Consider the following 23,202-nt stretch of genomic DNA (forward strand, 5'->3'; position numbering starts at 1 on the left):
AAAAAATTGACTATTTATAACTAATTTTTTTATAATAAAAATAACTATTTATAATAAAAATAGATTCATTTTAACTAAAAATAATAACTGATCACAGATAAAAAAACTTCTTGTAATCTTTAAACTATACCATTAAAGAAATTGTTAGGTATGTTGTTTCTTGTTCATTATTAACCAAACATAACTATACATGCTCCACTAAGAGACGTCATCTTTCATTGACCAGCATAAATTAGGATAAGACCAAGCATCATCTCTATGTCAAGCTGAGTCAGCTGGGAATTTGTGGACCCCAGTAATAATCGATGCTTTGTAAACACTCTTTTAAGATAGAGAAAATATATACAACAGTTTCATACTTTTTTATATTATTAAAATATATAAATTTATTATTTTATTTTTTTTTTTATTTTATAATAATACGTTGTGTGACCGCTGTATAGCAATTTTTTTTAACATATCCTTACTGACCATAGCAAAAGCAAAACGGAGAAAAAGAGAAATATTCCACCTTTTGACACGCATACAAATATATATATATATATATATATATATATATATAATATTAAAAGTTGTTTGATAGTTGAGGAGGGCATCAACTAATAACGATCGATCAAATTAAAAAATTATTAACATGTGCTAAAGTCTTTAGGATATGTTCTAAAGGTTTTGGTGCTGTATTTAGGATATGGTAGCTTAATTTGAGAATAATAATTAAGATTATATATATATATATATATATATGTGTGTGTGTGTGGGTGTGTCTGTGTGTCATTTATATAATCTCCTAAAAATCTTAAAAGACTGGCCGCTAGCTTGGTCACCACGTAACCAGCTACAGTACCGGTGCAACCTGGGACACAAGTGGTGTTAATTAGGTCTAGCATATCATTGATGTGATAACCTTCCACGTCTTGTATTTTAAAAACTGATTAATAATTAATTCACTTGTTATATATAAATGGTAGTAATCTATATATGATAAATTTAAAAAAAAAAAATTGCGAGGTTATGAATATTCTTTGATTAGTAGGAATATTAAGAATTAATTTTAAAGAATTAATTAGTTTCTATGAAAAAGTAATAATTTTGACAAATATTTTATATTCGTTTGAGTAGATGGGATAAGATGAAATATTTTATTAAAAATTAAATAAAATATTATTATATTTTTAATATTAATTTTATCTTGATATTTAAAAATATTAAATTATTTATTATATTTTATATAAAAATTTATAAAAATTATAATAATTATATAAAATGAAACACATCAATAATTTTGTGGAAGTCGGGCGCCGTGCGAATAAGGATAAAACCAAGTATTTGATAAAAAGTTAAGCTGAGTCAGATGAGAGAAACGTGTGGACCACAACTAACGATGAATATCGATGCACATATCTACTTTGTAAACATGATCAAGAAGATTTATATCTTGAACATGAGTACCTATAGGAAATATTATTGTAGATTGATGAGAAAGATCATAGAAATTATATTTAAATATCGTTTGAAATATTTAATTGATAATATTCAAGATTAAAGATCTGTAACTTGAATGGCATAACACTCAATTTCTAAAAATAAGACCATATTAAAAAATAAAATAAAAAAAGGTAGTGCTTGGTGCCAGCGGGCTGCATCAACGTCTTACGACGTCTAGCGATCAAATCAACAAGCTGCTGCAGCAAGCATGCATGCACGTTCTAATGTCTTTAGGATATGATCGAAGTATACTGCATATGATTTTCTTAGGAATAATTGAAGACTGATTCATAGATCCATCGATTACAAGAACGTGATCTGATAACAAGCAAGCTCAGCTAGCTGTTTAATTGAGAGGACACGTACATGCATGCAGTTCATGATACCATTTACTGGAGTAGTACACCAGCAATATGCATGCAATTCAATACAAGAGGATGAAGCCTCATGCATGTGTTAGCTAGAAGAAATCAGTTCATGGTCAGTCATATTAATAAATGTTACTTAAAAAATGCATGAGGTAAAATAATAACAACATTATGATCAATATTCTCCAAGCTTCAACATATAGCATGTAATTCATTGGTAAAGGTCATGTAATTTTGCACCTTTCACCACAAAAAGTTCAAATTTATCACAATATATATGGTGTATTGTTTTGTGGTAAAGATGATCTTTTATCTCTCTATATATATATGATAATAATTGGTTTATTACTTATTACCACTCATTTGTTATTCCCTTTATTTTTTAATTTTTAATTATTAGTTTTTCACTTAATGGTTAAAGAAGTGACTATTGGTAAAGTTGTATATTTGTAATGGACCCAAGAAGAATGTAAAAGAATAGAAAGAACTTAGAGAAAGGAGAGAAATCAGAGAGGGAAAATTTGTATCAAATTCGTCATATATTTCTCTTGCATTCTGTCTGTTTTTATAGTTACAAATGCCTTAAATGACATCGTATCTCTCTAACATCAAAACGTACATTTCATTTACTTCTTCTTGACTAAACGACCTGTAGCACTAACTCTGACTACTACATGAAAATGAGACCACGAAAACACATTCTTTTCATATAGACTTTTAACAGAATTAATGCCTTCCATTTCCTGCCATGTATTTCTCATTATTCCAGTCCCTTACACACTCCCCCCCTTCAAAGCACCTTGCCCACAAGGTGAGGATAGTTTTGTCTCAACTGCCAGTAAGGCTTCCAAGTTGCCTGCTCTAATTCAATACCCTGCCAATGAACCAGAACCTCAACTAGTGCCCTGTTGTTATACTTCCTGCTTCGCCTTTGTCAAATAGCTTGAGGTTCAGGGACTAATTCTCCATGATTGTCAACTGGAGGTAGTGTTGAGAGTGGAGATACATGCTGTCCAAGCTTCTTCTTCAAACAAGAAACATGAAATACAAGATGTAGTTGACAATGTGGAGGTAACTGCAACTTATAAGCAACCTGACCAATTTTCTCCAAAACTTGAAAAGGGCCAAAATTTTTTGGAGAAAGCTTCATATTCCTTCTAACTGCCAAGAACTTCTGTCTATATGGTTGTAGCCTCAAAAAGACCCAATCCCCTACCTTAAAAGACCTCTCAGTATGCCTTCTATCAAAGTGAGTCTTCATCCTTTCTTGGACTAACACCAAATTAGTTCTCAAGGTGTCCAAAATCTGTTCTCGAGTGCTCAACAATACTTCCACAGCTTCATTAGGTGACAGGCCTGGGATGTAATCCTGCAACTTAGTAGGCTTCACTCCATAGACAGCCTCATATGAAGTAAGTTTAGTAGAAGCAAAAAATGTGGTATTATACCACCATTCAGCCAAAGGTAACCAGTTGACACAAAGCCTTGATTTATCACCATAGAAGCACCTTAGAAAATGCTCTAGACACTTATTAACAACCTCAGTTTGACCATCACTTTGAGGATGGTATGCTGAAGAATAGAATAAGTTCATAGCTTGTAGCTTGAAAATTCCCCCCAAAAAGAGCTTGCAAATGTAGAACCTCGATCTGACACAATAGTTTTAGGCATACCATGGAGCCTAAAAATATTATCCATGAAAACAGATGCTACCTTTGCTACAGTAAAAGGATGATTCAAGGGCAAAAAATGAGCATATTTAAACAATCGATCCACAACCACTATGATAACTGAGTAACCCTTAGAAAGAGGCAATCCTTCTATAAAATCCATGGAAATATTTGTCCAGATTTGTTTAGGAATTGGCAAAGGTTGTAGTAATCCAAGTGGAAGAACATTCTCACTTTTATTCTTCTGACAGGTTTCACATTCTCTGATGAATCTTCTGATTTTAGTCTTCATTCCAGGCCAATAAAGTCACTTCTAATCCTATGTAAGGACTTATGAAATCCCGAATGACCAGCATTAGGACTTGCACGTATGAAGTGCAAGATTTTTAGATTCAACTCTGCACAATTATGGATATAAATCCTTCCCTTCTTGAATAGAACTCCTCCTTTTCAAGAATAAACTGCCATGTCTAAAGGATTCTCCTTAAATTGGATAATTTGCTACTATACAACTTGATCATCATTATAATTCTTCTTAATTTTTTCTAACCGAACTAGATTAGGAACAGTCATGGTTAGTAAAGCTGGATCATCATCATTTTCACTACTTCTAGACAAAGCATCAACAACTTTATTTTCTACACATCTTTTGTACTCGACAGAAAAGTCATAACCAAGCAATTAAGATAGTCACTTCTGTTGAGTAGGGTTACCAACCTTTTGTTCCAATAAGTACTTCAAACTTTGATGGTCAGTTCTCACAGTAAAAAAACTCCCAATGCCAAAACCAATGCCAAAACCACTTTGTTATTGCCAAAACCAATGCTAAAAACTCATTCTCATACGTGGACAACAATAAATTTCTTCCTTTCAAGGCTTGACTTAAAAAAGCCAAAGGCCTTTGGTCTTGCATCAAAACTGCTCCAACTCCATTAGGAAAAGTATCACATTCAATGATGAAAGATTTTGTAAAGTCTGGCAATGCTAGGATAGGTGGACTGGTGACAACTGCTTTTAAGTCTTCAAATGCTCTTGTAGCTTCTAGACTCCACACAAAAGAATCATTCTTCAATAAAGCTGTCAATGGTGCTACAATGAGACCATAAGCTTTAATGAACTTCATGTAATAGCCAGTCAGTCCAATAAAGCCCCTCAATCCCTTCACATTCTTTGGTATAGGCCAACTAATCATGGCTTCAAGTTTCTTTGGATCTGCCTTTCCTCCAGCACTTGAAATGTGATGGCCAAGGTAGTCGATTTCCTCACAAGCAAAATGGCACTTGGATCTTTTTGCATAAAGCTTTTCCTTCTCCAAAGTTTCTAACACAGTAGCTAAATGTTTCCCATGAGATTCTATATCCTTACTATATACAAGGATATCACAAAAAAAAAAAAAATTATAAATTTTCTCAAAAAGGTCTAAATACATCATTCATGAGACCTTTGAATGTTGAAGGAGCATTTGTGAGACCAAAGGGCATTACAAGAAATTCATAATGTCCTTCATGTGTTCTAAAAGCAGTTTTAGGAATATCAACATCTCTCATTCTAATTTGATAATAACCTTATCTAAGGTCAAGTTTAGAAAAAATTGTTGCTCCAAACAATTCATTAATTAATTCATCTACAACAGGTATAGGGTACTTATATTTAATTGTAGCTTCATTTAATACCCTATAGTCGATGTGTTGTATAGGGTACTTATCTTTAATAGTAGCTTCATTTAATACCCTATAATCGATGCACATCTTCCATAAGCCATCTGCTTTCTTCACCAAAAGCACAGGAGATGAAAAAGGGGATTGACTTGGCCTTATAACCCTATATTGCAGCAGGTCTTTAACAATCTTTTCAATTTCAGTCTTTTGATAATAAGGGTATATGTATGGCCTCACACTCACAGACACAACTCCTTGTTTAAGATTGATTTGATGATCATGAGACCTTTGAGTAGGTAACCCATTTGGTTATTCAAACACACTGCTATACCTGCTCAACAAAGTTGTTATTCTCTCAGGTTCTTGACTCACACGTTCTTGAGGTTGCACAGAAATCATGTGCAAGAACATGCTTCGATGTTTCAATCCAGCTAAACTGGAAATTTCTCCATTTTTAACCAAGGGGCTACAAGGAGAAGACAATCTTTGCAAAGAAATAGATTTCCCCTTGATTGTAAATTGCATCTATAACTTCTTAAAGTCCCATAGAATAGGCTCTAATGAAGATAGCCATTGCATCCCTAAAACAATTACAACCCCCTAACTCCAAGGTGCAAAAATCTGAAACAAATGTTGAGCCTTGCATTTGAATTTCTACTACATTACATACCCCTTCACTACTAACTACATCTCCATTAGCAATCCTAACTTGCATAGGATTAGAATTCTGGAAACACAACCCAGCATTAATGGCCACCATAGTATCCATAAAATTGTGGATACTACCACTATCAATTAGTATCACCACTTTTTTCCTTTTAATCATCCCCATAACCCTCATAGTTTGAGGACTTGGTGTTCCCATAATTGCTTGAATCGAAATTGAAGCAACCTGATGATCAATCCGCACCAACTGCTGCTCATTTTCTTGTTTCTATTCATTTTCTTCCTTATACTCCCACTCTTCCATCTGAGACAAATCCATGCTTTCTAAAACATACAATCTTGGTTTAGAACATTTATATCCTATGTGATACTTCTCCTCACAGAAATAACAAAGAACTTTTTTCCTTCTTTCTTGCATTTGAGCCTCTGAAATTTTTTGATATGGTGCTTTAGAAATCATCTGCCCTTTACGAGGCATTCATAATATTGAAATGGCTTGATCATAAGTCTTTCTTTGTATGCTAGTTCCTTGATCATAAGAACTACTCTTCAAGGCCTTTCTTGTACTCCATATATTCTGTTCTTGAATTTTGGCTAAACCAAAAGCATCATTTAGGTTCGTAGGGTTAAACATCTTCACAGTGAATCTCACTTCATCATTTAAGCCACTTATAAAGCAACTCAACTTATTCTTCTCTGAAATTCCTTTCAACCCATTAGAGACTAAATCAAACTCAGACCCTATTTGCTTCAATCTAGTGAGGGCCTTCATTGGGTCATCATAGACAGACAACCCAAATCTCACTTGCAATGCTTGAGTAAACCATCCCAAGAATGGAAAAGACCAGCTTCTGTGGAATTTTGAAACCAAACCAAGGCTTCATCCTCCATGTAAAAGGAAACAGAAAATTCTCTACCCTTTTGGCACTTGGTGATAAAAAAAAATACTGATTAGCCTTATACACCCAATGTACAGGATTCCCACCAGAAAATCTTGGGAATTCTATTTTGATGTTTCTAAAAATACCTCTATCCACTAGTTCACGATGGATTCAATCATTAATGACTTCATTCATGTCAAGATTCTGACCTTCTTGGTACTGCCTTGCTGCATTCTCATTACCCAAAGAAATCTTGGAAATTTATTGCACCATTTCAGCAAACTTCTTTTCTTGATTTGCCTTAACGGCACGAGCACTCTCCTGCTGCTGAACCAAGACTGATATCACATCCTCCAATTGCTTTTGTTACCTTTCTTGTTGCTGTCATAACTAGTTGACTAAATCAAGAACTTGAGCATATGATCTTGTTCCCTTTGCCATGTTACTAGCTCTTGATACCAAATGTAATGGACCCAAGAAGAATGTAAAAGAATAGAAAGAACTCAGAGCGAAATCAGAGAGGGAAAATTTGTATCAAATTTGTCATATATTTCTCTTGCATTCCGTCTGTTTTTATAATTACAAATAGTTACAAATGCCTTAAACGACATCGTATCTCCCTAACATTAAAATGCACGTTTCACTTACTTCTTCCTGACTAAACAACCTGTAGCACAAACTCTAGCTACTACATGGAAACGACACCACGAAAACACATTCTTTTCATATAGGATTTTAACAGAATTAATGCATTCCATTTTCTGCCATGAATTCCTCATTATTTCATTCTCTTACAATATTTTTTTAGAAATTATTTCTAATTAATGATTAAGGATGCTAAAAAATACTTAAAATAAAATAATAAAATAATAAAAAAATAAAAAAATAAAAGTTTCAAATACACTATAGAGTAGTAAGTAAGAGATAGTAAACATATCATTATCCATATATATATGGGAGAGGCTAGGGGTCAGATGGGTGAATTACAGACTTTTTCACTCTCTAATAGAATTTTGGCACATAAGTATTTCAACAGAAAAATAATAGAATTGCAAACATGGAAGTGAATCCTACTTTTCCTCTCTCTCTCTCTCTCTCTCTCTCTCTCTCTCTCTCTCTCTCTCCTCACTCTACCATTGCTCGCCAAGAGCATCAAGTTTTTGTTTTTTTTTTCCCTCTCTTCTCTTCTCTTGCTATGAGCAAAACACATAAGGGCAAATTCTTTTTTTCTTTTTTCTTTTTTTTCTCTTCTTGTTGGCAGTAGAATATAGCAATTCAAATTCTTGTTTTGTTTATCTCTTCTTGTTGGGAGTATAAGACAGCAATGCAAATTCTTAGGTTTTTTTTCCCTCTTCTTGCTGGGAGTATAACATAGCAGTGCGAATTCTTAATTTTTTTTTTCTCTTCTTGTTGGGAGTAGAACACAACATCTTTATATATAGCTTGGTTATGTGACAGTGGGCCTGGGCGTTTGTTGGTGCTTCAATCTATTTGGGTGTTTATTGTCTATCCATAAACATTTGCAAATTTGTAAAGAAATCAAAATAATTTAGATGCATATGCCAAAAATCAGTCAGAATAGGTAAAAACATAGAAAGAGAGAGGAGAGGGAGAGAAAGAGAGAGAACGACGGGGGAAGGCGAGAGGGGAGAAAGAGAAAGTGGGATTTGCCTGTGTGTGGTTCTATTGTTCTTCTTTTAAAATGCTTGTGTAAAAATTTGATTGGAGGGTGTAAAATTCCCTTATTCACCTAGTCCTTTTCAAAGTTGATCTCTCTCTCTCTCTCTCTCTCTCTCTCTCTCTCTCTCTCTCTCTCTATATATATATATATGTATATTCTATTTTCAAACTTGTGTGTAAAGCACACAATTCACATTATTTAAATTATAAAATTTGATTTTTAACATTCAAGTTTTAAAATTTCTCTTCTAAATCCAATTATAACATGTAAGCATTTAACTAAATGTACTATTATATATCCAAACTAGTTTATAAATATAAGTTATATATATATATATATATATATATATATATATATATGGACTTCATAACAACTACCACGCACACATGCAGATCAAATTAATCAAGAATGCTTGCAATAGGTTTGTACTCTTTCTCTTTTTTAAAAAGTAGTATTAATTAGGTTTGTTACCGCGCCCCTAGCTGGTAGGTAGGCAGCCACCCCGTCCCCTGTCTTGGCCCTATCCCATTTAGGAAGCTGCCTCTGCCCGGATGACGGGAGGGTGAGTTGGCCTTCTGGCTGTCTGTTGTAAGAGGCAGAGAAGGATCAGAACAACTTGGCAGTGTGCTATATAATTACTCAAAACAACTAGTACTCTACTAGCTATATGTTAGGGAAAAACTTGATTGGGTCTAGCCTATTAAAAACTTATCACTAATAATAAGGAAAGAGATAAAGGCAAAAGATAAGGTAAGGAAGAGACAAATCAAAAGAAGTTGACTCAAATACAAAAAGGTGAAAGTGATGTAAGACAAGTAGGACACAATTACTCCAAAGAAGGATATAGACCTCTATGAAATGAGGAAATCTCTACAAATCTAGGGAGACTTATCTACAACTTCTCTACATATAGCCTCCACCACGCACAATGGCTTCAAAAGATCTTATCTCAAGGAAGGCATTATTTTCATCCTTCTAAAATCCTAAATTTCTCAAACATATTAAGAGACACATGAGGCCATGAAAAATTATAAAATCGTCTATTATAGTGGATTTTGCCACCAAACAACCATTCGTTGCGCATAAACTTTATGCCGAACCAAGTATACCTCAGTGTCTCTATTTATCTTTTATTTGTTTATTTACTATTTATTTTTATGGATGAACGTCAAGAGCACTGTATCGATGCTTAAGTCACCATCGTGGCTCAGAGATGATTCTTCCTGTATGTTAGGAGATTTTTCCCCCAGGCCAAAGATCCAGGAACAAGAGAGGCCCAGGCTAACCAGGCAACCCATCGGCCCAATCAAGGGTCCCTCGGCCTTGGAATAAAAGGTGGCCCATAAATAAAGGGAAACTCCCATAACGCAAAGAAGGAAGACGATACCTCAACACCCTCATGCGATGCCTAGTTCCACGTGGCCTAGAGTGGACAAGCAAGTGAAAGTTGCGAAGAGCCTTTGATACTCTGATGAATAGGGAAGAGGGGATCCAACGACGTGAACCTGAGGGGTAAGTGGGATAGGGAGCCACGCCGTATTTATTGCACCACCCTAGGAAGCTACGCCGCATTAAAGGAACCTGACCACAAAGATTGCTGAAAGGACACATCCTCCTGACACAGGGAGTGGGCAGCTGACCTTAAAAATCAGGTATAAAAGGCGAATCTCCAAGTACTAGGAGCTCTCTCTGAACTCTCAAAACTCTAGCACAAAACTCTAAAACGATATTGACTTTGGCATTGGAGACTCCATGGCCACCACCACAACCCCCGTCTAGTGGTATTTTCTTTGTGTTCACAGGCCCATGACCGAACACTCGAGTTGCTGAAAGCCTGGTCCAAAGGCATGCGAAACATGATGTTAACATAGGCCTGTCTATGGGATCTTCATAGACTTTATGTGTCCTTAGCATGCCTACAAAAACTCGTTCTCAGAGAACTCGAGGTAGGAGAAAGTGACGTCAACAAGCATGGAAGTTAGATTAGTAGCGATGGAGCAACTGGTGGAAAAACTGACTACTGAGGTGGGTGTCCTCCAAAAGAAGAACGAGTCACTCAAAGGAACAACCAATGAGCTAAGCAATGATGTAGAACCTAGCAACAACAAGCATGTTGGGTCCAAAAATTCCAGAGGGGAAGGCGACTTAGACGAGGAGAGGAGGGATATACAAAACGAGCTGTGTAACCTTAAGGGAAAATATTAGGAGATAGCAAGGAAGATGGGAACCTTGTCATCAGTGAACCATCTACTTACCAACATGGGTTTGCTGTACAATGAAGAGGTGATGGCGATATCCTTACCACCAAAGTTTCAGGCCCCCATCATAGAAATGTACAATGAGACCCGAGACACAGGACCCCCTCAAGCAGTTGGAGAAACCTTCAAGGCACACATGACCCTGCATAGTTTTCTAGGGGAGGTGGCCTATAGAGCCTTCCTGCTGACTTTGAAAGAACTGGCAAGAGCGTGGTTCGGGTCCTAGGTCCCTGGCGCCTGATTCCATAGATAGTTTCAGCAAGTTGGCACGACTGTTTCTTACACAGTTCATGGCAAGCCAAAGAAAAAGGCACCTTGCGGCGTAACTCCTCACCATCAAATAGGGGGAGGATGAGAGCCTGAGGGTGTACCTATCTAAATTAAAAAAGGAACGCATGATAACAGATGATTAGGATGAAAAGATCACCTTGGCAGCACTTTTGGAAAGAGTATGGCCTTGGTCCCAGTTCATGGTAGAGTTGGCTAGAAGAACCCTTACCACACTGTGGGAGTTCATGGATCAAACTAACAACTTCATCAATGCTGAGGATATTCTTCATGCTTTAACCAGAAAAAGAGCTTGAGTGGGTGGACAAAAAGGGGAAGGCATTGGCTAAGGGCCAAACTTGCGAAAGGGCAGAGTGAAGACCACCCAATGGAAGGAGGAAAGAAGCCCCCTTGAAGGGCTTACAATTTCGGCTAGACCCGTCGACACTCATCATCCAAAAATTTGATCACCAACCCGCCTAAGAAGACGACCAGATAGCTTGTCACTACAACACCTACCACCAATCCACTACCCACAAGATAGAAGACTGCCACTCCTTAAGAGGAGAAAGGGATCGAGCAGATCGGCTAGCACCAAGGTATCCGCTCACTCACCAGCCATAGCAAGTATGGAGGATGCGGTCCCGAGAAAGAAGTGCCAAGAGGGGAGATAGGCCCAAGGAGGGCAAAAAGTCGGTGTGAAAGGGAAACTGAGCGAAGGCCTCTATGCATGGCAGCCTCTAATCATCACGCCAGGAAGGACCCCCGCTAGGGTAGAACAGGACCATTATAGAGGGTTTGCAAGCAGAGGTGCGACCTTGTACGGGAGAAAGGCACATGCTAGGGAGGCAAGATATCAAGAGGTGTACTCGGCTAAGTACTGCCTAGCCAAGTATAGGAGAAGACAGCCAACCCCCTTTATCTCATTTAGAGAAGGTGATGAGGAGGATTCCTTTACCTGCATGACAATGCCTTAATGGTGACCATGCTAGTCACCAACTTTACTACGAGGAGGCAACGCATTGACAACGGTAGCTCGACGAATATCATTTTCTAAGAAGGATTCACTCAGATGGGAATAGACATCGTCCAACTCCAACTGGCTCCAATGCCACTCAAGGGATTCTCCATGAAGACAATTCAACCAGTCGGGACCATCACACTGTCCGTCCTAGTGGAAAACACTCCCTACTTGGCCTTTGTCATGGTTGGAGGGCCCCATCTAGGGGTATAAAAAAAACCGGTGAACCGGTAAACCGGATTGGATCGGACCGGACCAAATTGGTGGGATCGGTCTGGTCCCGAGTTTGGTTCAGTCTGGTATCAGTTTTATTTTTCTTAAAACAGGTCAAAATTGATCTGGTTTTGATATTTCTTTTTCTAAAACTGGACTTGACAGATTTATATATATATATGTATATTAATTTTTACTATTGTATATAATTTTTATATATAATATATAATTATATATAAAATAGTTTTGTATTATATGATAAATTACTAATTAATATAATATTAAATTTTAAAATCTTATATCATTTTATTTATTTTATTAATAATTATACTAATATTATATAGTGCATATTAATAGTTATACTAATACTATATCATTACATATTATAATCTATCATTATAGTCTATAATATAATTATAATATACTACAATATATTATCACTATATTATATACTATAATATACTATATAGTATAGTACATTAAAACCAGAAACTGGACCGAACTGGATCGAAAATCGATAAAATCGGATTATCGGTTTAGGTGGGTAACCGGTACGTAATCGATTTTAAAAAATGTAAAACCGATGCACACCAGTTTGGTCCTAAATTTTGTCCAAAGCCGGACCGAACCAGACCGGTTACACCCCTAGCCCCATCATCTTACAACACCATAATTGGCTGACCAACACTCACCTGCCTGAAGGCAATTACCTCCACCTACCACCTGAAGATGAAGTTTCCAACATCTTAGTAAGTATGGGAGATCCGGGGAGAACAACTCATCTGCGGGAATGTTACGTAAAGGAGCTAAAGCCAAGGGCTAGTAGGAACATGGTACAACCCCCAGGCCCATTGAGAAGATGAGACATTGAGTGAGGAGGATAGCAAGGGAAGTTAGATATGTGCCTAACATAATTCCATGGCTATTCTTCGTCGATGATTTTCACTGCCGAGCTAGAAAAGGAATGGAGGGCGCATATAACGAAGTGCAAGAGGAGCAAGCCGATGCTCTCCGAGGATTCTTGTAAATTTGTAATTTATTTTTGTTTGTTGTATAAACTTTATTAATGAAAGTACAAAATTTTCATCAACATAATGTGTAAATTTGATATCCATCAACATAATCCCCAATGACAATTTACCTCCCTAGGACACTAAGTGGACATATCACACCTAAGTGCTGCTTTGTCCTTCTCGTGAAGGAGAGTGGGCTAGCCTTCGGCTACCTGACATTTTCCTTCCTTTTGAGAGTCAATAGGCAAGAGTGGGTCCAATCCCAAATTTCCCAGTACTTACCTCCTCATAGGGCGTTAAAGGGCAAGAAGAGCCTTAGGGCTGTCTTTTTCCTCTTGTAGGGGAGAGCAGGTTAGGCTATTTGGCCACTGAAAACTTACCCCGACCTCTGTTGTGACGAAGAGTGGGATTATCACCAGTCTATCCCTCACTTACCTTCCCTATGATTCCAACAAACGGAAGCGAGTACAATCACAAACTGTCCGAACAACCTACCTCCCTGTGAGGGTCAACAAGCGAGTCTAGCTCTCACAAGGGAGCATGCCCAACCTCTTGGCCACCCAAAAGAATTACACCATCCCTATTACAGCGAAGTGCAGACTGGCTGCTCAGTTGTTCGATATGTACTTTCCTCGCAGTCTACCAACTGGATGGGTGTAATGCTTAAGGTTGCTTGATCCTTCCCACGATAGAGTATGGGTAAGCCCTCAATTGCTCGACAACTTACCTTTCTCATGAGCATCAACAGGCAGGAGTGGATCTAGTCCTTGATTGTTTGGTGACTTACTTCCCCGCGAGGCTCCGAAGGGTGAGATGAGCTTAAGGCCATCTCATCCCTCCCCTATGGGATAATGGGTTTGGCCATTCGGTTGCCCGATATCTAACCCCAACCTCTATAATGATGAAAAGTGGGATTAGCGCCAGCCTGAACCTCACTTTCCTTCCTTGCAGTGCTAATGGATATTAGCGGATCCAGTCACAAACTACTTGAACCTATCACCTCGTGAGGGACGATAGGCAGAACTAGCCCCCTAGGCGGTTTGAACTCTCCACGAAGGAGAGCGAGTCCATCCTCTCACCTGCCTAAACTGCTTATCCTGTCCCCATCGTGGTGAAGTGTGAATTGGCTCCTTAGCCATCTGAAAGATTACTTCCTCGATGGAAAAATGAGAGAGCATGGCCTTAGGCATCTCTACCCCTCCCTTGGCAGAGTGTGGGTTAGTCCTTCGACTTCTCGACATAACTTTGGAGCACTATCTCCCACAACACAATGCCTTCTGTCTTCACCACTCGTCAATAAAACAGCTCAGGTTTGCAAAGTTCTAGAAGTTATTTAAACTAACCGAGTTGACTCTTGAAATTTGAGCACTAAAATCCTCCCTACCTTCCCTTCAAGGACCAACAAGCTAGTCCTGCCTCAGGGTGGCCAAGCCTGGCCTATCTCATGGCGAGGCATGGGCTTAGTCCTTCGATGACTTGACTTGACCAGGGAGAGTTCGTGCTTAATGAGTTGCTTGGCCCCTCATCACCTTTACGATTTCACTCTGTGGAGTAGCTTCTTAGTTGCCCGATAGATCACCTCCTTTGGGGGAAAAAAGGGAAGGGCATGGCTAAAGACATCCGTACCCCTCCCTCGATACCCTCCCTATGTAGGATATAGGTTTGGCCTCTGACCGCCTAACATAACCCCAGGGCGCCATCTCCCATGATGAAACATTGCGAGCCTAAGCTGCATGAGAATGGCTCTATTCAGGTCAGTCTAGCCTTAAGGTGAATTGCCTCATGAGAAAATATGGGATTAGTCCCTCGACAGCTCGAGGTGGCTTAAGGAGGGTTAAACCTAAATGCACTGCTCAACCTCCTTAGGAGACTCATGTCATAGTCCTACAGCAAGGTTGACGGATGGGAAAGGTCAGGAATCGGCCACATCCTTACGCAATTGACACGGCTATGCTCATGTGCACTCTGTGCAGAGGAAGGGGCAGCCTAAGGTTATTGATGAGTGTACGAAAGTGTACTCTAAATACCTTATTATTGGATTAAAATACTAAAATATGAATAGAAATAATGATATATAATTTATATTATGAAATCCATTCAATAGAAAAAGCATGACTGAATCCATAAATAACCAATAATACAATATTTGAGATTTAAAATATTATAAAATCATACTCAAATATATCTCAGTGTGAATAGATAATAATTTACGTATTTTAAAAATGATGAATGATTTTTCAAACGGTTATATTTGGTTTAATTTTGGTTTATAAATCTATATATTTCGATTGAGAATTTCAGAAATTGAGTTCTCAATTGAGTTATTCAATAAATTAATAATAATTAAAATATCGGATTTGTGCAGGGATTCTTAACGTTATACTGTTCGTCAAATTTGAGTACTTCTTCTATTAGTAACTTTGTTTCACTTTAATTTACATTTAAAAATTAATCTTTATTCTCCATTAATTATTTAATATTTTTCTTTAATTTGTTTTGTACTTTATGCTATTCTTTTTATTTGTCTCTCCATGGAATCCACATCCAAAGTTATGCTACATTTACCACATTATTCTTTAGGCCTAATCAACTGCCTATCTTCTCTCTTTGTGGAGTGAAAACCTAGTCTCCCCTGGACCTGACTCGACCTACTAAGGTTATATATTTTTAAAGTGTGAGTAGGAAAAAATATGAATAAAAGGAACTAGCTTATAAAGGGGTTGGCAAAGAAATGCAAGTACCATGTCCTCACGGGCATGCTTCAATCCTAGCCCCATCAGACCAACCAGTGAAGAAAAATACCTATTTATTAATTACCAGAGTCTATACAACAAGTACTCTTGATTGGCCGCTACCTAAGCAGCCAACAACGAGTCCTCTTGCCCCTTCAGAGTAGCCACAAGGGACATATGCTCTTCCTCTAGTAGCTTGAGCTACTGATCATCGGAGTCTCGGTGGCCCTTTAGCTCTGCGCTCTCCACTTGTAGCTAACCCTGCGATTCTTCTATGGCTATCACTGAAGCGGTCAGCTTATCAATTGACTCCTAGACCGAGGCGGTCTGCCGCAGAAGTAGCCAAGGCTTCATTTTGAGCTAGTTCAGCCAACTCCTTCGTTGTCGCTAGCTCTACCTCCAAGCGCCTTCTCCCTCTCTTTGCTTGAACATCGGAGGGCCACCTGCACTAGGGAATGGAGGTCCTGATCTAGGGCAAGTGGCCTTTTAGCCGGTCACTATAAAGTCTCCCAATAGGTTTACTCCCTGTAGCACACCACAGTAAATGCCATAAGGGTTAGGCAAAAGAAAAGCAAGCAAAGAAGGGAAAAGGTATATCAAAGAAAAATGAGAAACCTCAGAGGTAAATAGATTGCTACGACACATTTTCTAGAACGTTTAGTAACGTCTAGTGCCTCGTATAGGTTACGAGCTACGACGTGAGATTTCGCAGCGCTAAGAGGTAAATAGTATGATCATATAAATGTATATGTAATGTAAATATTATAATTAGGTATGATAATATGATATGGTTTTGATGGTTATCTACGACCAATTGTAACACCCCGTTCCTGTAGGATAGAGACATTACTAACATACATGACAAAATGCCCGATAAAGAGATTCATTACTCTAAAATACCTCATTTATTAAAAAAAAAAATTTAATTGAAAGGATATAAATAGTCTTGAAACTTGAAACTGAATAAAGCAAAACATGAGCTAGTCTTAAACAAGACTAGTTATTAAAATGACATAAAAGAAAACTTAATCCTTGTGTAAAAGACACTTATTCATCTCTAAGTCTTTATTCTAAAACTACTCCTGGCCATCCAGCTCTGCATCATCATAATCACCATCTATGGCAATCATCGTAGAAGAAAACAAAAAGACAAACAACAAAAATGAGTTGAATACTCAGTAAATAATACATCATACCATAAAATACTATCTAGCTAGCATAAATTTGATTTTTAACATGAGCGGAAACATTCATAATCGTGGCAAACATGAAGCGTGGATGCATGAGTAACTTGTTTATCTTGAATTATACTTATTTCATGGTGAACCATGCTTGAGTCCATGGCACCATATAACTTGTCATGTAGTGAAACACGCTTGAGTCCGTGTTTCACTTAACTTGCATAACATGGAATGAAACACGCTTGAATTCGTGTTTCACTTATCTTGCATAACGTGGAGTGAAACACGCTTGAGTTCGTGTTTCACTTATCTTGCTTGACATGGAGTGAAATACGCTTGGGTCCGTGTTTCACTTATCTTGCCTGACATGGAGTGAAACATGCTTGGGTCCATGTTCACTTAACTTGCATGACATGGAGTGAAACACGCACTACAAGAAAAACCAATTTTTGCTGCCAAGTTATTATGCTGCGTACATTTTTCAGACCTAACAAAGGGTTAATTACTGTATCGGCATTTTTCTTGTGGCGGGACTTAAATTCACAGTAGGTGATATGTATTACGGCGAATTAGACTCATCGTAAGAATTTATTTCGGTTGTGCACATGGAAATACGTTTGTCATTCTGTTGCAGCGACATTTTCCCAGCCACATTAAACTCCACCAAGCAAATGCGAGGAATTGCCTAAAAACGTCTCTCCGCAATCAGTTGTGCCATCGAAATTTTCCAGAAATTGGCTTTTCGGTGACCATCGACTTCAACACCTGACACCGTCCACCTCCTCCACGCTGTCGTTCCACGCCTCCTCACCTGGCCGGTAAGTTGATCTCCTTTGTCTCTCTCTTTATATTTCACCATACGTTCGTATAATTCTCTCTCTCCCTCTCTCTTCCTACCCAATCAAGGCTGCCCCATTGTGCAAACCTATGCGCCTCATAGCTTCCTCCATGCTTACTAATTTGAGCTTACTATCTCCTCTCCTTTCAATCTAGCTAGAACAGGGTCTCCCTCAATCCGTGTCTATCTCTCTCAGATTTTGGATTTCTAAAATCACAAGTTGTGTTTTGGTCATTTGCAAGTGATAGGTAAATTTGCCACAGTCATCTACTTTACAATGATTTATTTGCGGAAGGGTTTGTTTTGAGAGGTTTTTAGATGCTAGCATATACATAATTGTGAGTTTTTGGGGGTTTGGCCAACGTAGAACAGGGTCCAAGCGAATGGGGTTAAATTCATATATGTGGACAGTGGGATGTTGTATGATTTTGGTGGCAGATGGGGTTGATCGCAGCAATAAATGGATTGATGGGGGATTTTGTTTGATGCCTTTAATATTTCTCTTTGTTAGCTGCCCAAATCTAAGAAACAGCTACTGGAACCCGTGTGGTTGTGTGTAAACAAGAGAAATTGTAATAGTGACATGAAATAAGTAAAAATAGGACTGGTATAATCTTTTACTTTACTGAAATATGCTTGCTTAGAAAAACAAAAAAAGTATAAATAGGACTGGGAAATAGTCACAAGCTACATAAAGTTCAACCTCTAGCAGTAATTGAATCATACTAGCTGAGGTTTACAACAAGATCCTTCTAACAAAAGTAGTTTTTTTATTTTTATTTTTTTGGCTTGGTCTATTGTATTACCTGTCTCCCTTAATAAAAAAAAAAAAAAAAGAAGTATTTAAGGGACATTTGTGGCTAGTTTTCATGAAGGATCAACGAATTTCATCTTGCATCTATAACCAATATGCGTGATTTACAATAAGTTTTATTTGTTAGTAGTTTTCATGATTTGTTTGTATCCCTTTCTCTTGGTTTTCTAACTTGGTAAAACAGTGTATTATGTCTAGCTTCCGCAACATCCCTTGTAATTTTCTAACATACCTTTTGCATTTGATGACAAAAACAAGACCCAGTAATTTCTGCTTGGTTCCTCTTCTGCCTTATAGCCATCCTACCCACTTGGAGAAGTTACCATAAGCGGCTACAACAATTTATCATACTTGTTGGATAGAAAACATGTATTTAATTTCCACTCTATCCAAGTTACTAGTTTCATAGAGAACCCAAAAAATTCATTTAAGCACCTAAAGTTTTTAGTACAGATAATATAACCAGTTTTCTGAATGTACTGCAATTGAAGAGAAAATGAAATTTTGAGAGAGAATCTCACCTAGACAAACTGGATTTCAGATTAAGTGCATTAATCTGAAATGGTTTACTTATCAAGTTATGTTAAATTATAAACTTGCTTGTTAGCTTGATCTGTGTATTTAAGAAATAGCACACCATTAAGAGACTATTGTGTAAATGATATTTTTGAAAAAGAGGTTTCTAGCAGGTGTACAGAATTTGTTAAACTAAAACAGGAACCATTTATTGTCAAGTGGTATGGCATTCTGTGCTCAACTACATATTTTATTGGGTTTGTTCATTAAGCATGTACATGTATAGTACTATAAATCTTGCCTATTGTGAGGATGTTAATGAAAATAGTATAAGCCATGTTGGAATTGCAGGGAAACAAACCGAAGGGAAAATTATGATATTATAGCCATTGTACCTATAGCCATTGTACCAGTAGCTGAAACAATGATTTGATAGGCACATTTGTATGAGAATGCACATAGTTTTCTTTCTTTGCTATGTGTTTGGCCTTGTTCCTCTGTTCATGTTAAATGGATGTAAATTATTTTGCCTATTATGTTATGTGCTGTGCCTTTTTATTTCATTGCATTGACTTCAATTTATTCAAACTTTTTCATTACCTTTTTTCTACAGTGCATCGAGTGCCTTGATATATTGGAGAAATTGGTGGGGAAAGTACTGTTGAACCCAAGGTTTCAAGTTTCATGTGATTATAAATCTACACATGGATTTTGATGATAACAAATAAATTCAAAGAATAAAGGAGTTTCAAGGTCAAGTTGTTCACACAATGGAATCAAGCACATCAAAGAACCAAGCATGAGCAAGAAGGAAACAAGTTCACATTAAAGTCATAGAGTAATGTTGTAAATCTCTTAAAATTCGAAATTAGGATTAATGCTCAAAATTAATATTTTATCATAAAGCATTAAAATACATTTTCCACATGTGTATGAATATTTTTTAAAATTATATTTGAAAATTTTGAAATATGATTGATTGTCATCTTTTGCATGTGCATGCCTTGATTAAAGGGTTGAACTTTGAAAATATTAAAGATGATTGATTGTCATCTTTCACATGTGCATGTTTTATTTGAATATTTTCAAAAGTGATTGATGCTGTTTTAGACTTATACAAAAGGTAGATGATTTTGTTTGAAAAATTTGAAAAGTAAAGTGTGCTCATTTTGTCATATACAAAAAGTAAAAGATTATGTTTGAATTTTTTGAAAAGGAAAGTGTGCTCCTTTTGTCATATGCAAAAAGTAAAAGATTAGGTTTGAATTTTTTGAAAAGGAAAGTGTGCTCATTTTGTCATATGCCAAAAGTAAAAGATTAGGTTTGATTTTTTTTTGAAAAAGTGAATGATGTTGTCTTTGACAATTGAAAAAGAAGAACCTTTTATTTGAATTTTTTGAAAAAAGTGAATGATGTTGTCTTTGACATGTGAATCTTTTTAAATTTGAATATGAAATCTCATATGCCTATAAATAGATCATTTGAGAGATTCACATACACAATACCAAGAGTATACAACATTCATTCAAAGCTTTCATTCTCTCTTCTTTAAGTATTGAGCCTTAATCCTTATTCATTTTGAGAGATATAGTTTGTATTGTATTGTTCTTATTTCACTCATTGAGGAGTGTTTTCTGATAACCTACCCACTATTAGCTTTTGTATCAGAAAAAGGGTGTGTATAACCCTTGTGCGTGTAGAAAGTATTCTACACGGGGAATAGTTGAATCATCACGTGTAAGGTGATCGCAAGTGTAGAGGGTGTTCTACACGGATTCTTTGTAACGGTGTTGTTCAAAGGTGTAATTGGTTTCTATCTCCACCTGAAGGAGGTTGAATAGTGAATTTGGGAATCCTCAAGGGGTAGCTTGAGGCGAGGACATAGGTAGTGGGGTCGAACCTCGTTAACATACTGAGTTTGCTTCTCTCTTACCCTTACTCTTTATATTTATTGTTATTTTATATTTTGTTTATATTTTATATTATATATTTGATTTATAATTGTTATTTTTTTAATACAACTCAATTCACTCTCCCTCTTCTGTTAGTCATCTAGGCAACAATTGATATCAGAGCTAAGAGCTTTATTATACGATTAACTATCTTTTGAGTTAAGATCTTATGGCTAACATTGCAGCTTCATTTGGTGAATGTCAATCTAGTAGTCGGCCTCCACTCTTTTGTGGAGATAATTACTCATTCTGGAAAGTTAGAATGAGAATATTTCTTCAAGCTTAAGGTAGAGAAATCTGGAAATGTATTGTATATGGACCTTATATTCCAACAAAAGTGGTTGATGGAGTAAAGGTCAAAAAGGAAGAAGAAGAGTTTGATCGTGAAGACGATAGACTTTATACTTTAAATTTAACTGCTATGAATTTATTATATAATGCTCTTAATGGAAATGAGTTTAATAGAATAATGAATTGCGTTACGGCAAAGGAAATTTGGGATAACTTGGAAGTAACTTATGAAGGAACTTCGCAAGTCAAGGAATCAAAAATTTATATTCTTACTCATGAATATGAAATGTTTAAGATGAATGATGATAAATCTATTTCTAGTACGCACACTCGTTTTACTAACATCATAAACAGCTTGACAGCTCTTGACAAAGTTTATTCCAAGGTGGAGATAGTAAGAAAAATTATCAACTCTTTACCAAAACGTTGGGAATCAAAAGTTATAGCGATTCTTGAAGCTAGAGACTTAAAGAAGCTCGAAATCAATGAACTCATCGGGTCACTTATCACCCATGAGTACACATTGAAAAGAGGAGAAGAAGGAAAACCAAAAAAGAGCTTAGCACTTAAAGCTGTTCCTCATGAAAGTGAAAGTGATGAAGATGAGGAAAATGACGATAAAAATGAAGAAGTTGCGATGATAACAAGAAGAATTCAGAGGTTCTTGAAGAAAAATAGAACTCCTCCGAGGAAATCCTTCAAAAAGTTTTCCAAGAAAGATTCAGGTAAAAATGACACTTTAATTTGTTATAAATGCAATAAACCTGGTCATATCAAGCCAGATTGTCCTATGCTAAAGAAAGATCGAAACAAGGACAAGAAAGGAATGAAAGTTACATGAGATGATGATTCAAGTAGCTCAGATAGTGAAGTAAGCAATGAAGAATCAGCAAATCTTTGTCTTATGGCTAAAGATGACATTAAGGTAACAAATCTTGATAATATTAAAAATCCTTCATATGAAGAATTGCAAAATGTTTTAGAAGAGATTTATGAGGAATTTGAAAAATTGGGTATCAAATATACTGCTTTGAAAAAGAAAAATGTTTCTTTAACAAATGAAATTGATATTTTAAGAAAAGAAAATATCATTTTGAAAGATGAAAATCTTGAATTGAATAAGAAGAAAACCGATTTAGAAAATATTGTTGAAAACTTTACGAATGGAAAAAGAAATTTTGAAAAACTTCTTGGTAGTCAAAGATGTGTTTTTAACAAGGCAGGCTTGGGATATATGCCAAAACAAAAATACAAACCTTATAAAAACTTCTTTGATAATCCTTCTATATCAAAAACCAATAATCAAAATTCTTTTCATAAAAATACTTTTGTCAAAAAATAATATTATTATAATCATTCAAGTTCTTCATATATGTCACATGCTATTTACAATTTCTATAATAGAAATAGTCATAATTATCATACTTGTCCTATTAGAAGAAATCATATAATGACTGTTAGGGCCATATGGGTACCTAAAAATCTTGTTTCTTCTAATACTAATAAATAAAGGACCCAAAGAACTTGGGTACCAAGAAAAATCATTTTAATTGTTTTTATAGGTATGCATGAAGTCATCCACAAGCAAAAACAAGTGGTTTTTAGATAGTGGATATTCAAAACACATGACGGGAGACAAGATTAAGTTCTTTGATCTAAGATCTAAAGAAGAAGGACACGTGACATTTGGAGACAAC

Source organism: Carya illinoinensis, chromosome 2, assembly GCF_018687715.1.
Source record: "Carya illinoinensis cultivar Pawnee chromosome 2, C.illinoinensisPawnee_v1, whole genome shotgun sequence".
Classification (NCBI taxonomy): Eukaryota; Viridiplantae; Streptophyta; class Magnoliopsida; order Fagales; family Juglandaceae; genus Carya; species Carya illinoinensis.